The sequence below is a fragment of the Orussus abietinus genome, unplaced genomic scaffold (genome assembly GCF_000612105.2).
Source record: "Orussus abietinus isolate OABI.00-Male unplaced genomic scaffold, Oabi_2.0 scaffold143, whole genome shotgun sequence".
Lineage (NCBI taxonomy): Eukaryota > Metazoa > Arthropoda > Insecta > Hymenoptera > Orussidae > Orussus > Orussus abietinus.
In genome coordinates, this window is record NW_019394298.1 from 105,010 (window position 1) to 118,660 (window position 13,651).

General features: G+C 47.2%; 1 protein-coding gene across 4 annotated transcripts in view; it reads left to right on the top strand.

The window, feature by feature from the left end:
* LOC105700390 (nuclear receptor coactivator 2) overlaps positions 1-13,651 on the top strand; it is a 149,544-nt gene that overhangs the window by 18,918 nt on the left and 116,975 nt on the right. The window lies entirely within an intron of this gene.

Here is a 13,651-nt window from a genome sequence, read left to right on the forward strand (position 1 = left end):
CTAGAGAATTAATTTTTACGATAGTTTGTAGGTACTCTAGCGCTAATTATCACGACTTTCTTTAATTTACATCTAACACCCCCGACATGATTATCGCAAGTTTCTTTTATTTCGTGTAACCCTTGTTACTGAAATGGTACTCGAGGAGAGTATCTCGAAAAATTGAGTTCCCAACGGCGCTTCAAAAGCGACTCGGCGTCCAAGCGGGCCGTTAAATCGAAACACTGCAAGTAACGTTCGGCGCGATATCGGGACTACCGTTTAAAGGGTCAAGATCGAGAGAAAAGGAAGAAGAGGGAATACGCTCGGCTTGGATGTAACGGCGAAAGCGTTCGCGTCCAGAGCAGGATATTGCGGTACACGAGGCCTCTAACGACTTGTCGATAAACACCCCGTGGGTCCACTAAACGTTATCCCGCGATTTACTGCCCACGGTAAAGTCGAGTGCCAAGTCGCACAGAGATCGCGCATTATTATTGGAGTAAGGGGGTATAATTAAAGGGACGGTTACAATGACGCGCGAGGGATTAATGGTGGAGAGCAATGACGGCGACGTAATGGCTGGATTTTTTAGTTAGGATGTATTCACGTCAGACACGCCTTTGATGGAAACCATGAAAATAGAGAACAGCAAATCTCATGAAGCGGTTCGGTCCATTTGGAATCCAGTATACATAATTATTGACATTATTACCCTAAGAAAAAAAAAAAAAAAAAAAAAAACGTAATGACTCATTTTCGAGCGTCTAAAGGGTTTGCTCCCCTTAAGTGTACCGAATCGTTTGAAATTTTACCGCTTGAACTCCTTGCACCCATGAAATCTAATTTTTAAATTGTTTATAAAAATGAAATTTCAAGTGTCGGGACTTTAGGACTCCATACTCTCGTGGTAAATTTATAAACGATTGACTTCTCAGATGCCACTCTGATATCGCCTTAAATCGTAAATATTGCAGATCGTTCTACTCTCCCCGTTTTTTAGTTTTATACATGTCACGGAAAATATTCATCTCAAATGTCGATTCAAATTGAATTTGGTTAAATGAAATAAAAAAGAAAAGAGAATTAGTGTACAGAATGTACGTGCGGTGTGTGACCCTTGAGGGTGATTTCGGAGCTCAGAATTTTTCTTGCGATGTATATTCCCTCGAGAGCCCCGCTTCTCGCGTGTCGCAGGGAAGGGATGGTCCGTGCACTTAGACTCTTGTACGTTTTTCGGCGTTTTTGTCGTTGGCTTAACGAGAACGGGGAGTCACAGCTGCGTTTTTCGCCGCTGAAACGAGACTCCGGAATTATCTGGCGCGCGGCGGTGCTTAACGTCGCGGATTCCCTCGAGAGAATCGAAGGACTTTTTTTCCGGTCCTTTCGATTTCGATCGTGCTCTTAAGTGCGTATCTTCGGTTGGGAATTCGACAATTATCGTGGCCACGTAATCGATATCGCGTTTCTCTCGACACCACCGCGGAAGATGTAACGAAAGTCCCAATCATTTATCGCGACGGCCAGATTGCAATTATTTCCGGATCTTTCCCCGTTATCCTCGATGCTACGGTGAAAGCCGAGAAAATGACGGGCACGAAAGTGCGTGTAAAAATCGTCTCGGCGCCAGCTCGCGCTATCGCCGTTGTAAATGTTAACTGTAAGAGCAATCTCACGCAAATGTAGGGACAGCAGTTTTGCAAGGTTATGGTTGCTCTTCCGGAGGCGTAAAACGCGTACGGCCGAATGAAAAGTAGAAAGTACCGCAGAGAATACTTGCGGTTACCAACGACGTAACGTTGTAGGGTCTCGACGGCGAGGAAAGCGACGGTCGTTGTTAACTAGGACTTTTATATTCGGGACTATCGTCTCTCTTCGCCTCGCACCGATAACGGTGGAAGGTGTGAGAATGGTTCCTTGTCTTATCTACGAACTTGCGAGGAGAAAGTGACTTATCGTCGATATAGCTTTTATTATTGTAAAATCGAGTAATTCGCGAATTCGACACGGAGACTTCCTCGCGCGGGCAAAGAGCTCATTTTACAGGTTGACGAAAATAAAACTGAACGAGTTCCTTTCTCGGAACGCCTCGAAGTGCAACCATATGCCGGGCCGAGACGTTGGGTTGAATTTCCTTTTTTCCATAACGAATACAGTGCCTCTTGTCGTCCACGGTCGCGTCGGGAAGAATTCTCGCAGTCATCGTTGCGACTTTGTTGAGCGGGGAAATACTTTTTTTTTCTTTCTTTCTCTAATTCTCGACCGTTCAATATCTTTCGCGACCTCGCGTCGACTTTTCTTCCCCTCTTGCTCCCGGTCGGCCTCTTGGGTGCACGCAATGGGAACCAGAAAGAAAGAACGAGTTCTCGGCGTGTCCTAGCAAAAGAGGCGCAGATATGTGTATGCAGAAGTCGCGCGAAGAGAAAAAGAGAAATACATGACGAGGACGTATAGTAAAGCTACGTACAGGTTTCATCTCCCTCTACTCACTCTCGTCTTTTTTTTTTCCTTTTTTTCTACACCCGTGAAAAAGTACTGTCATTTTCTAACATTTTATTCATATGTCTTATATACTTATGTTTTATAAATTCAGGGTAGAAATGCATTGATTTTCCTTCTTAATTTCGTAAGATTATAGATACGACGCCATAGCGTTATACATTTAATTAGAAATGTACAATGAATGTACTCGTCTTTAAGACGTCAAATTTATCATTTCATTAGTGTTTGGTCTGATCAGGGTTGAATTTAATTCGCGGGAATTTTCTTGATCCTCCGGGTCCTACTCCCTCCCAAATTCCGAAGTCCTCGGTCAAGTTCCATTCGTTAAATATCGAGAGGCGAAAACACCTCGCGGTTTCGCCGGGCCGGCGGAATTCGACTTCTCCGCGTCTTCCTGTGACCGTGAACGTCGGAAGCATGCAAAGAGCAGCGAACGAGAGAGATGACGCCGGCGAGCGAGAGAGACGGAGCTATGCGAGCGCGCGCGGAGTAAGAGAAAAAGAGAGAGTCGGGAGAAAGAGATAGAGATGCTGCAAAGTGCATGCGCAGCGGGGCTTGCGTTGCGCGTGTTGCGCACGTTGCGCGAGAGAGCGAGAGAGAGGGAGGGACAGAGGAGAGAAGGAGAGAACGAGAAAGAGAGATCTGCCCTTGAAATCCGCGCGGGCCGAGCGGCAACGTTGCATTCTCGCGGTGCACCAAGGCGAGCCCTGATTTACGAGCTTTTCGAGTAACGCCGGATCGATCCTTTAACGGGCCAAGTTGCCCCAAAGCCGGGGAGCTTTTTCAACTTCCCCGGCTTGTTATCGCGACGGCTTTCCACTTTCCTTAAGGTGATATGAAAGTGGCATCCGAGGGGTCTCGTTTATAAAGCCTTTTTTTTTTTTTTTTTCGAAATTGGGGGTACCAAGTCGTTCGAAATTTGACCAGGTGAATACGGAGGCCCTAAGTCCCGACACCTGTGAAGTTTCATGTTTCATAACACATTAGAAAATGTTTACGAACAAACTAAAAGAAAAAATTAAATTTTAAGCGTGTCGGAACCTTCCTCGCGGCCTCCACCTTCATATGGTAAAGTTTCAAACGATTCGGTACACCCAGTTCGGGGAAAACTTTCATGAACGATTGGACCGCTCTCATATCGCCTTAACCCTTTTAGCGCTGAGTTGTGCGACGTTAAGCACGTGCTATGGGCTCTCCACATTTTGAATGGTTGGGTGAGAACCCATATATGTGTTCATAGCCCATGGTGAACAATTTTGCCGAACACATGTATGAGTTTATAGCGTTCTGAAAGGGTTAAGACTAACCCTCACCTTCCCTTCCGGTGTTGCTCCGTGCCCGCGACCCTTATTCGCGCGATTAATCGCGTCGTCTTGCGAGTTACCGATTCATGGGATCTCCTGGGATTATCACTTTTCTCCCTTGGTCCGATTAGAATTCCTCCTGGGATTTCAGTTTTTACTTTTCCCTATCCTATCTTCTCTCTTTCCAATCTGCCGGAACGAAGGGGGCCACGGGAGAGGAAGGTCGAGGCGAGAAAAGCCGGCGTCCGGGAGAAAGTGCAATAACGCAGGTAATCTTATTGTCGCAGCGGCGTACGGTGTCGCGCATTGTATAATGAGAGCGCGTAACCCACTCTGGCAAAAGCACTCCATTAAGGTCCACCGGCGCGCGGGCGGCATTGAAAAATAATCCGCCGGCGTTCCGCGATCCGAAACTCGTTTTCATCGCCTTCTCTCTTTCTCTTTCTCTCTCTCTCTCTCTCCTTTACTTTCTCTCCCGGCGCTCCGCTCCGGTATCGCCGCTCTTACGTCGCCGGCTCGCAGCTCGCGTGGCCACGTCCTCGTAATAACGCCGGCGCGATTAGCTACCGCATTGAGAAATAATTGCTCTGAATGGACGGCCCGATCCGAGAGAGAAGGAGGCCCAAAGTGGTCGCCTCTTGCCTTCTCGATGATCCCTGCGAGACGTTTCGAAGCTCTCTCGACGGTGACATTCTGTCCCGTGGATTTATCGACGTTTTAAATTTCCACTTTTGTTTTACCCCCCACCTCGTAGTCGACGCGCGATGGATTGAAATTCTGACGCGGACGCATCCGGGCTGATGGGTTCGCACAATTAGAGAAATTGACATTTTTAACGTTACCTTTTAAGGTGACATCGGAATCGCGTACATAGGTTTTATAAATTCACCGGGTCGACGGCGCGGGTACTTGCACAACGCACGTCTCGTACATATGTATACGAGATCTGTTAACCGGTAATGTGTGTACAATGGGGCAAATATGTCGATGATTATCCGCGACGAGATATCGGCGAGTTGTAACCATGGGAACATCGGCGGATGTGTATCTTGCGCTTTTATATATATATATTTGTGTTTAATTGCCCGCTGATACACTCTCCCCTTTCCCCCTCGCGGTGAAAAAGGTTTTCCATTCGGCTCGTCGCCCGAATTGCCCCGGCGTAAATGGAATCCGGAAATTCTGAGCCCCCTCGTGCCTTTCGAGGGGAATCGAAGAGAGCGTGGGCGTGACGTCGAATGCCGTCAATGTCAGGCTGATCGATCGATCTCACCCTCGAGATCCCGAATCGAGGGATGTCCGAGGATTTCGGGGGACGTCGAGGGACGTCTGGCTGGACCGTCGAGGGGCCGGCATCGATCCAGCTCGAAATTGCCGGTTGATTTTGATTTCGGTGCACGATTTCCCGTGCATGCCAACTCTCACCGGACGGAGTATGTCTCGCGGGGGGTTTCTATCAAAGTAAGTGTTGCCCGAAAGTTCAAAATGCAGAGAAAGTGGAATGGCCTTGTGGGAGTTTGTCGGGGGATGTAAGGTAGAAGAATGGGATATAAACTGTTTCCCTACGCAAATACGGATATTCTTTACTCTAGGTACGACATTGATTTGACGGCAGTGGTTGTTTATTAAATTTTTCCCACTTTTGTTATCGTCTCCAATGAATAATGGGCAAAAATGAGTATTCGGATGTCTGGACGCTGGAAAGAGTTGATTACTGGGTGTTTGGATATTGGGATTGTGGGAGTTCTTAACTATGGATAGTTAATCTCGGATTAGTGAAATTCTGTGTGATGCGTTGAGAAAAATTAGGCAGGAAAAAGTGTGCTCCTAAGTGGTTTATTTCTGACTTTGTAACAAGTTTAACATTGATTTTTGTCAAGCTGGGGTATGTACTTTTCCGTGTATGCGTTGATCAAGTGATCGGTGGATCAAGGATGAATACCCGGGATATCGACGTAGCTTGTTCGAGAAAATGTTCCAAATTCCCTTAGCTTGTTTTCTGAATCAATAAAATACCTTCACCGGACGTCGTCTCCCTGGACAAGTACGATATCGACGTACGGCACTTCGCCCAGTTTATATATAAATTCCGATAGTACGGCAAAAGATAAATACAACCGGAATTCGCACAAAGGCGCGATGAATACGAGGCGCGAACTGATAAACCAGGAATCAATTTCACCCGCGCACACATCTAATCTGCCCTTCCTTATATGTTTCGATTACGCTTGCAAGCGGAGGCGTTTCTATCGCTCCCCAACTAATCGTCCACGTGAGTCCGGGAACACCAGGGTGGCGTTATCGGACCTTTTCGGTCCAGGATATCGTGTTCGCCTTCGTGGAAGGGATTGGCGGAAAGGATTTCCTCGGAAGAGACGCCGACTAGTGGAGGAAGGAAGGAGAGCGACACATAATATAAAATTGCGAAAGGATTAAGGTTGGCTTACGGACTCCTCGTGGTCGATTTCTCACGAGGGTGACCCAGTGGGCTCGGCGGCTTTAAATCATTCCGAACCGACCGCTGATTACGCTCTTACGAGTTCTCCCTATCTCTCTCTCTCGTTCTCACTTTCTGTCTCCCTCCTTCTCTCCTCCCTCCGCCGCCTTTGCACATAGACAATGCATTGTTAAGACACGCGCTGTGCGCGGGCGTGTTTACGCAGAGGCTCATTGTCGGCCGTCGTCGACTCTGACATAATTAGGGTGTCATTGTTGCGCATTGTCGGGTGCGACTCTATATGTCTTGCGTCACCGCACCTCGCCTCGAGTCGCGTGCATTCGAGCCGTGTACGTTGCACGCACCGCACGCGTTGCATCGCTCGTAGGACGGGGTCGAACGCGTGTCCCACGCAAAGCGATTCGTTCGGCTCGCGAATTAAGATAGTCATGTGATTTTAGGGGCCCCTTAATTCGGCGTGTTTGAATTAATACGACTTAAAGTGATTTCACCGATAAGTACTTCGTTTGTGCACATTGCATGCAATACAGCTCATTACGCATATATGTTACCTACCGTAGAGGTAAACGGTCTTAAATCTAACTTTCCCCATTATAGACTATTTATTAATATGGTTCTCTAGTTTTGACTTTGTTTTGTAAAACTTTTCGGAAGTTTTCAAAAATTAACTTACCACGCGCAGAAAGATGTTGGGGTGGATAGGCGCAAATTTTGTTAGTTTAATCATTGATTATGGTTGTGTAATGTGAGGATGGCTTAAATATTTATTAAAGATGTAACAAAGTTAATGTGTCCTGTCGGCACGCCCGCCGGTTACTTACTGCTTATTCATATTAACTCTTATAGTTGCGCAACCAAATATTAGGTTGACGTGCAAAAAATGGTTGGTTAATAACTTTTGGTTGATTGCATTAATTACTGTGATCAATTACGTCAGGTATTAAAATAATTTGGTACATTTAATCAACATGGGTTCATTCCCAAGAATATTTTCTAAAATCAGCAAAACTATTTAACCAAAACACTTTACCCGTTTGCAGGGAATGAGTTTAGCTAAGTAGACAAACTCGGTTGATTTAATCGAAACTTTTTCCGAATTTAACGGAATGCAGTTACCAAACGATTTTATTAACTAAACAAAATTTTGTTCTGCGCGCCCTTTTTCCCTCTACGGTGCAGGTACAGATATACATATGTATTTGAGAATATGTTTGTTGCAACAGGGATGAAACAATTAAAACGTATATTGAAGGTGATGTAGTGTCCGACTTGGTTTTAATGCGACGATTATTCGCCTCGAGGAAATCGATGTCGATTAGAGTAAATTTATAAGCGTTCGAGTATGGCTGCACGATGAATAATGGAAGAGTATTGGATTTTAGGCGGAATGACATTCCGGAATTTGGATTTCTATTCTATTGCAGGGGCTCTTCTTATTTTCCTTTCGGTGCGGTATTGAAAAACGTCTCGACGTCGGGAGGACGCGTGGGAGGGGCTGCGATAGGGACGAGGAGAAAGTGGCGGGATAAAGGGGAAATCGAAGAAAAGGAATCGAAGGACAGACTTGCGAGGGGCGAAAGGAAACGCGAGGCGTCCTTTTGTTTCGGCGAGGCACGGGAGGAATGTTAAACAACGCCGAATACGAATCATCGAAACTTGTAGTCTCACGTTTACGAATCTCCTCTCCTCGAGGAAGTCATCTTTACAGATCTCGGTGGCGCGATATTCCGCCCGTGAAAAATAACTAGACGGAGTCGGAACGCTCGTAACTCATCGTCGACCGGGAAGGAAACACGGGAATCCTTTCGTTGGACCATTTCTCGCGGAAAAAAGCTGCGCCTCGAAGAACGAGCGTCTCCGAGGCGTCGGTCGGCGCTATTATTACGCGTTTTTTTTTTCCCCGCGATTCTCGTCGAAGAGATTGAATGAAGGGAAAAAAGGAACGGCGCATTTCCATTCTCCGAATAAGTCCAGCGTGTAAAATCGGGAGCGATAATAAGATGAGCTTTCGACATCGCGGCGATGTCAATTGGCGTCCTCCATTTTAGTGGACGCGCGTTGGTAAAAGGGTGGTAAATCCAGCATCGTTGCGAAACCTGGTGACAAATGACCGTCGTTGGTTTCAACTAGGGTATACCCTTTACGCGGCGTTTCCTGTCGAATCCACCAGGCCGGTGCTTTGCACCGGCGGTTTCTCTTCTACCTGACGGAAGCCGAATAAAGAGAATGCATTTTCCCTCCGGCCTTCGAATGCGGCGGATTTAATTCGAGCGCTGAATCCAATTTTCCTCTGTCCAGGTTATTTTTCGACGCTGCTCGGAGAACGATCGAAAGAATTACCCGGCTTGTCGGAAAGCTATTAATTCTTGGGGGATTTTTAAATGCGACTGAATAAAGTGCACTGGATTCAACGTATCTGTCCAGCCAGGACAATGGCATTTAATTCCTACACGGTGCATTCGGCCCAGATAAGCCTGTTCCTGGTGACCCAGAATTTTTCTTCCTTATTTTCCCAAACATCGTAATTAAAAGAAGAAAAAAAATGGAAATTAATTACACGTGCATATTTTTGTACCGCGACGTGCCGAAGTCGAGTTTAAGGACGAATCCTTAAAAAAAGAACCGAGGCGCCGCTATTTTTATTCGCATTCTTCGACAACCTGATATTCATATTTGTGTTGTTAACCACATTCCTTGTCTGTGTATATTTCTCTAGGCATTGTAGGAAAGGTGTTTCGTGCACTTTTCTGAGAGTAGGTGTAATCTTTTTTTTTTTCCAGATCAGTTGTTCCTAATGCAATTTCAATTTACGTTGGGACCATCTGTAATAAACCATTCTGTTCGAAAAGACTTATTGGAGTTTCCCCGTCGAATTCTTTGTCCGCGGGTCGTATCGGAAGTACTCGAGCGTTTCGCGGGAAAAAGGCAATAAAGAAGGTGAAGCGGCGATCGGTCACGTCGAATCGTTTTGCCGCCATCGTGCGTTACCGACCGATCAATAATTCAGCGTTTCCTATGCCCGGCCGAGATAATCGATCTTGTAATAGGTACTCGTATGTATGGATATTTTTTTTTCCCCTCGTGTTTTTTCGCTCCTAATCGGTACCAGGCCCGAGAGCACGACTGTCGCGAATACGAGCGGCCGCTGGACGGAAACAAGGCTCGAGTCCCCATTCCTGGAACGATTGCACCTCGAAAACACCGACGTCATTGTGCATTATTTTCTCAGTCAATAATTAATCTTCGCGGAACCGACGGGCCGAACCCGACGCCATAATTAAATCGAGCTCGACCCCGCGCCGCTCGACGTTATTTGCCCACGGAGACCTCGTCACCTCCATGCCGTCGACGGGAATGCGAGGGCCCTGGACGCTACGAAATACGTTTCTACGTTGTCCCGAACACTGAACGGGGGTTTAAAGTTTTAACTTCGTTGAAGTAACGATTTAACATTATAAGATTGCACCATTAGGTAGTTCCAAAAGTTCGGTCGTTTTCTACGCTCTTCCGGCATGTTTTTTCTTTCTTCGTCCTTTTCTAACCGTTAGTACTTCACTTGTGACGTTACTTGAAGATTCACCTAAATAAAATGAGAGAATTTGTAGAATGACCTAATGCCATGCGTCCGGTCGATTGTAGGAATCCGTATTTTCCTACACGTTTAACTCTCGTAGGTTTAATTCACGTGGAAGTTCTCACGGTACCCGCATGATCGTTAGAACGGGGTGTCATCTCCATAGGTGTGTATTTTCAGAAAATAAGTAAACACCTGATCCGAGGCTGACGTCACGTACCTCGTGAAGCACAGCAGGGTGGTTGAGCGATTTTGTTATTGCGGTCTCTTTAGGGATTTTCGAGGGTGACTTTTTATCCGTCGACTTCATCTACATCCCACTACCTTGTTCATCTTCGTGTTCGGTATCTAAAATTCCACAGTGTCTGCCTGTTCAATTTAGAGGGGCTATCGGTTGAGCGCAAATGCCGCATCCAAGTAATCTATAATTTATGAAAAATGTTTACTAACGGTTCTTCTCGTATTACTCAGTTCAGGAATGCAAATGTTCATTTTTCGGACACACTTCTTCGTTATTTTTCGATTAGTAGGGGGACACTACTGCAGAAAATCGTTTAGAAACCTCTGATTACCTCGTTCGCGGAAACGAGCGATTGCATCCGAAACAAGATGGCGGCCAAATGGAGCCGCGCCATTTCCGGGATCTTCGAAAGCGTTATTCGAATCACGATCGCGCTCGCAACACGGTCGAAGGTCGCCCAGTGGCTTTTATTTCCCCGGGTCAATGGCGGGAGCGGGAAACAGTAGCTTCTAATCACACGATGTGCATTTACCGGTTCGCTAACGACTCGCGGCAAGGGGAGCGGGGCGGCAAGCGCGCGCTAGAGACACTCACCGGCCGCCATGTTGGACAGCTGTCGCGCGCGCGCGCCTTGCCAAATGGACTCCGTCGCGGCCCCGTAAGTTGTTACTTTAGAACGAGAAAAAGAGAAAAGGAAGGATAGAACGAGGCAGAGAACGTCGAAATTTGTCGTATCTTCGGTCTTGCCACGAAACTCAAGGTTTAAAGGGTATAATCGAATATCCCAACCGGTCCTAATTCGACGACCGTTTGCGCAGATCGCGTGCGCATCTTCCTTAGGGAGTTCCCGAGCGCGAGTCACGTGACCCTGTGCCGCCGCCCACGGAGCGCGAGTTCGCTCCCGATTCCACGAACGATCACGTATCGGAAACGGCGACGTCATCGCGCCATTGTTCTCGGCCGGTCGACGAATTAACTTCACTGGGTCGTATCCAGATTGGCCTCGTGTTTTCGGCGCGCCCCTCGACCCACTCGCGGATCGTCAAGCGGGCCATCGCGAGTCGTTCCGGCCACCCGCGCGAAGCAAGATGGCGCCCCGGAATCGAGGCACGCATCAAACCACGGTTTCATATTTACAACGATCGGACTTCTGATCCTAGAGAAATGGTTGGGACGAAAGTTGTAGAACGCGACATTCCGGTCAACTTTCGTCCAATTCGTCTTTCCGATATCGCGCGTCGTTCTTGTAAGATTCGGAATTTTAGAGTACACGAGAGAATTCATCCAGCAGTGGATGTCGACCCTTCGGTACTGTCTCAAAATTCTTTTAAGCTTTTTCTTGCCTGTTCCTTTAAGCGCGGATTCGGTTTTCATCCCCAGGATCGCGCGTTTTGGACACGCGATGTCACGTAAAAATGCGATTCGTCCCCGGGAGGCAGCCCGGCCCGACAGCTCGAATTCGCTGAACGATCTCGAGACGCCGTCGACGCCCCGGCGCGATGCCGCGGCATCCGGTCCGTCCAAAAGAGACGGACAGATAGGAGGGCCTGGAGATACGGAGAGAGGGAGAGATTCGCCCAAGGAGCTCGATATCGCGTTCCGTCTCGGTTTCTTTTTATTCCACGCGCCGGAACAATTATCGCGATCTTTCCCTCTCGTCCAGCTGCACATCGTCGGGCGTATCTCTCGCGAAATCGAGGGGAACGTTCACGGCGATTGTCGGCACGGTCGATCGATAACGCGGATATCGATGGTCATTTCTTGCCGTCTCGTAGATAGGCATTTGCGAGTCCCGAGCGAAGGCGCCCAGGAGACGCATCTGCTCTCGATGCCGTCGATTGGCGTCGCGCTGCGTTTTCACTTTTTATTTTTTTTTATTTTTACCTTAACCTATCCGGTTTCATAGTGCGTTTAGACCCTGTCAGTTCCCGACACTCGAGGGGCTTATGCACGTGCCTGATTTTCTTTCGCTCTTCCACGAATTGCGAGAGCATTCGGCACCTCCACCGCGAACCAGATTTCGGTTCAGTGAATATGCGATGTGGAAAATTCGGCGAATGTGGCAGGGACACGTTTTCCGAAGTTTTTCTCTCGATTTCGCGCCTCGTATTTATTACGCCCAGTCGTAAATTAGTTTCGTTTTAGTACACATTTGTTCCCAGAAACGGAACTTATCCGCAGGAAAAATAATTTGGTTCATTGAGTGGAATCGTTTGATCTGCTGCATTGGCTGATTTCAGAAAATATTTTTGTCTAGCGAGCCGAATTCGAATTTATACGACCAAACTCGTTTCGTGCAATCGACTGAAGGGTTTCGGTTAAATCGTTTTGTTTATTTTAGAAAAGCCAGCAAACCAAATATTTTGATTAAACTTAATTACTTCGGTATTCGGTGTGCTTTACCGAACAATATTTTATGTAACCAACCAAAGAATTTTGTCATGTCGGTCAAATATTCGGTTGTCCTTATAATATCCATATTCTATGTTCGAATCAACTAAAATTGTATCGATTCAACGAAATATTTTCCTGCGGGTACTTATGACGATCTAAAAAAGATGAAAATGCACATCGTCGGATACAATGTCACTCGTTCAACTCACTCGTTGAATTTTTTGATGGCGAAGTGGCGAGATGTCAGGACGTAGTCGGTACAAATATAGAATTTGTTCAATTCCTGCCTTCGAGTACGTCCAATTCATAGCTTTTTGTCCCACCCTGACCCCATCACGGAGGAAAAACGGCGACAAGACTCGTTTCCCTTTCGGGAGGGCGACACCCGCGGTGCACCTGTACCTCGTAATGGCTTTCTTTGAATGGCATATGCGAAACGAGAGAGAACGAGAGAAAAAGAATAGCGCGCCTCGGCCGGAGGAGCACGTATCGAGGCAATGGCAGTGACACAGTAATTATAGAATGAGGTGATCGGGTCGAGTCCATTATATCGGACAGCGGGTCCCCTTATCAATTCCCCGAAAGAACTCGGTAGGTATCTCGAGACCCGAGAGAGGAAGAAGGACCGCGGGAGCGACGGAGAGCGGACGAGGCGAGAACAAAGTGCGTTTTCGCCGCAACGTTGCAATTGTCCCGGGCGTTTGTTGTGACTTTGAGTTGAGAGATCGCCAAGTCGCTATATACTTTCCCTCTCGGCCATCCTTCTCTCGTGCTCCTCGAGGCGCGCGTATCTCCGTTATACTTTCGTCAGCGTTACGTCACGTCATTCGAGCCGATGCGAGTCGGCTATTTATTGGGATCGACGGTAAAACGTTGCCTTCCCGGTGACGCTCCCGAGGCTCGAACGGGACGCAATGATCGACATAAAGACGAGGCGAGGACTTCTTCCGAAGACAAGGTCTGCCGCCGACATCGACGAGATCGGGAAGAGTAGCCCGTGATTCCGGAAATTACCTTTCTCGTTCCCAGAGACACTGGGGAGATAGAAATTCTAGTCAAAATAAAGTACGCACCTGATCGGGGGTGAAGGAACCTGATGGATGTAATAATGTATCTTAATCCACAATTTTATATCAAATAAATGCGACTTCTGTCTTTTAAGGGAATGCGAATGTGGCATCCGAAAGCTCAATCGTTCA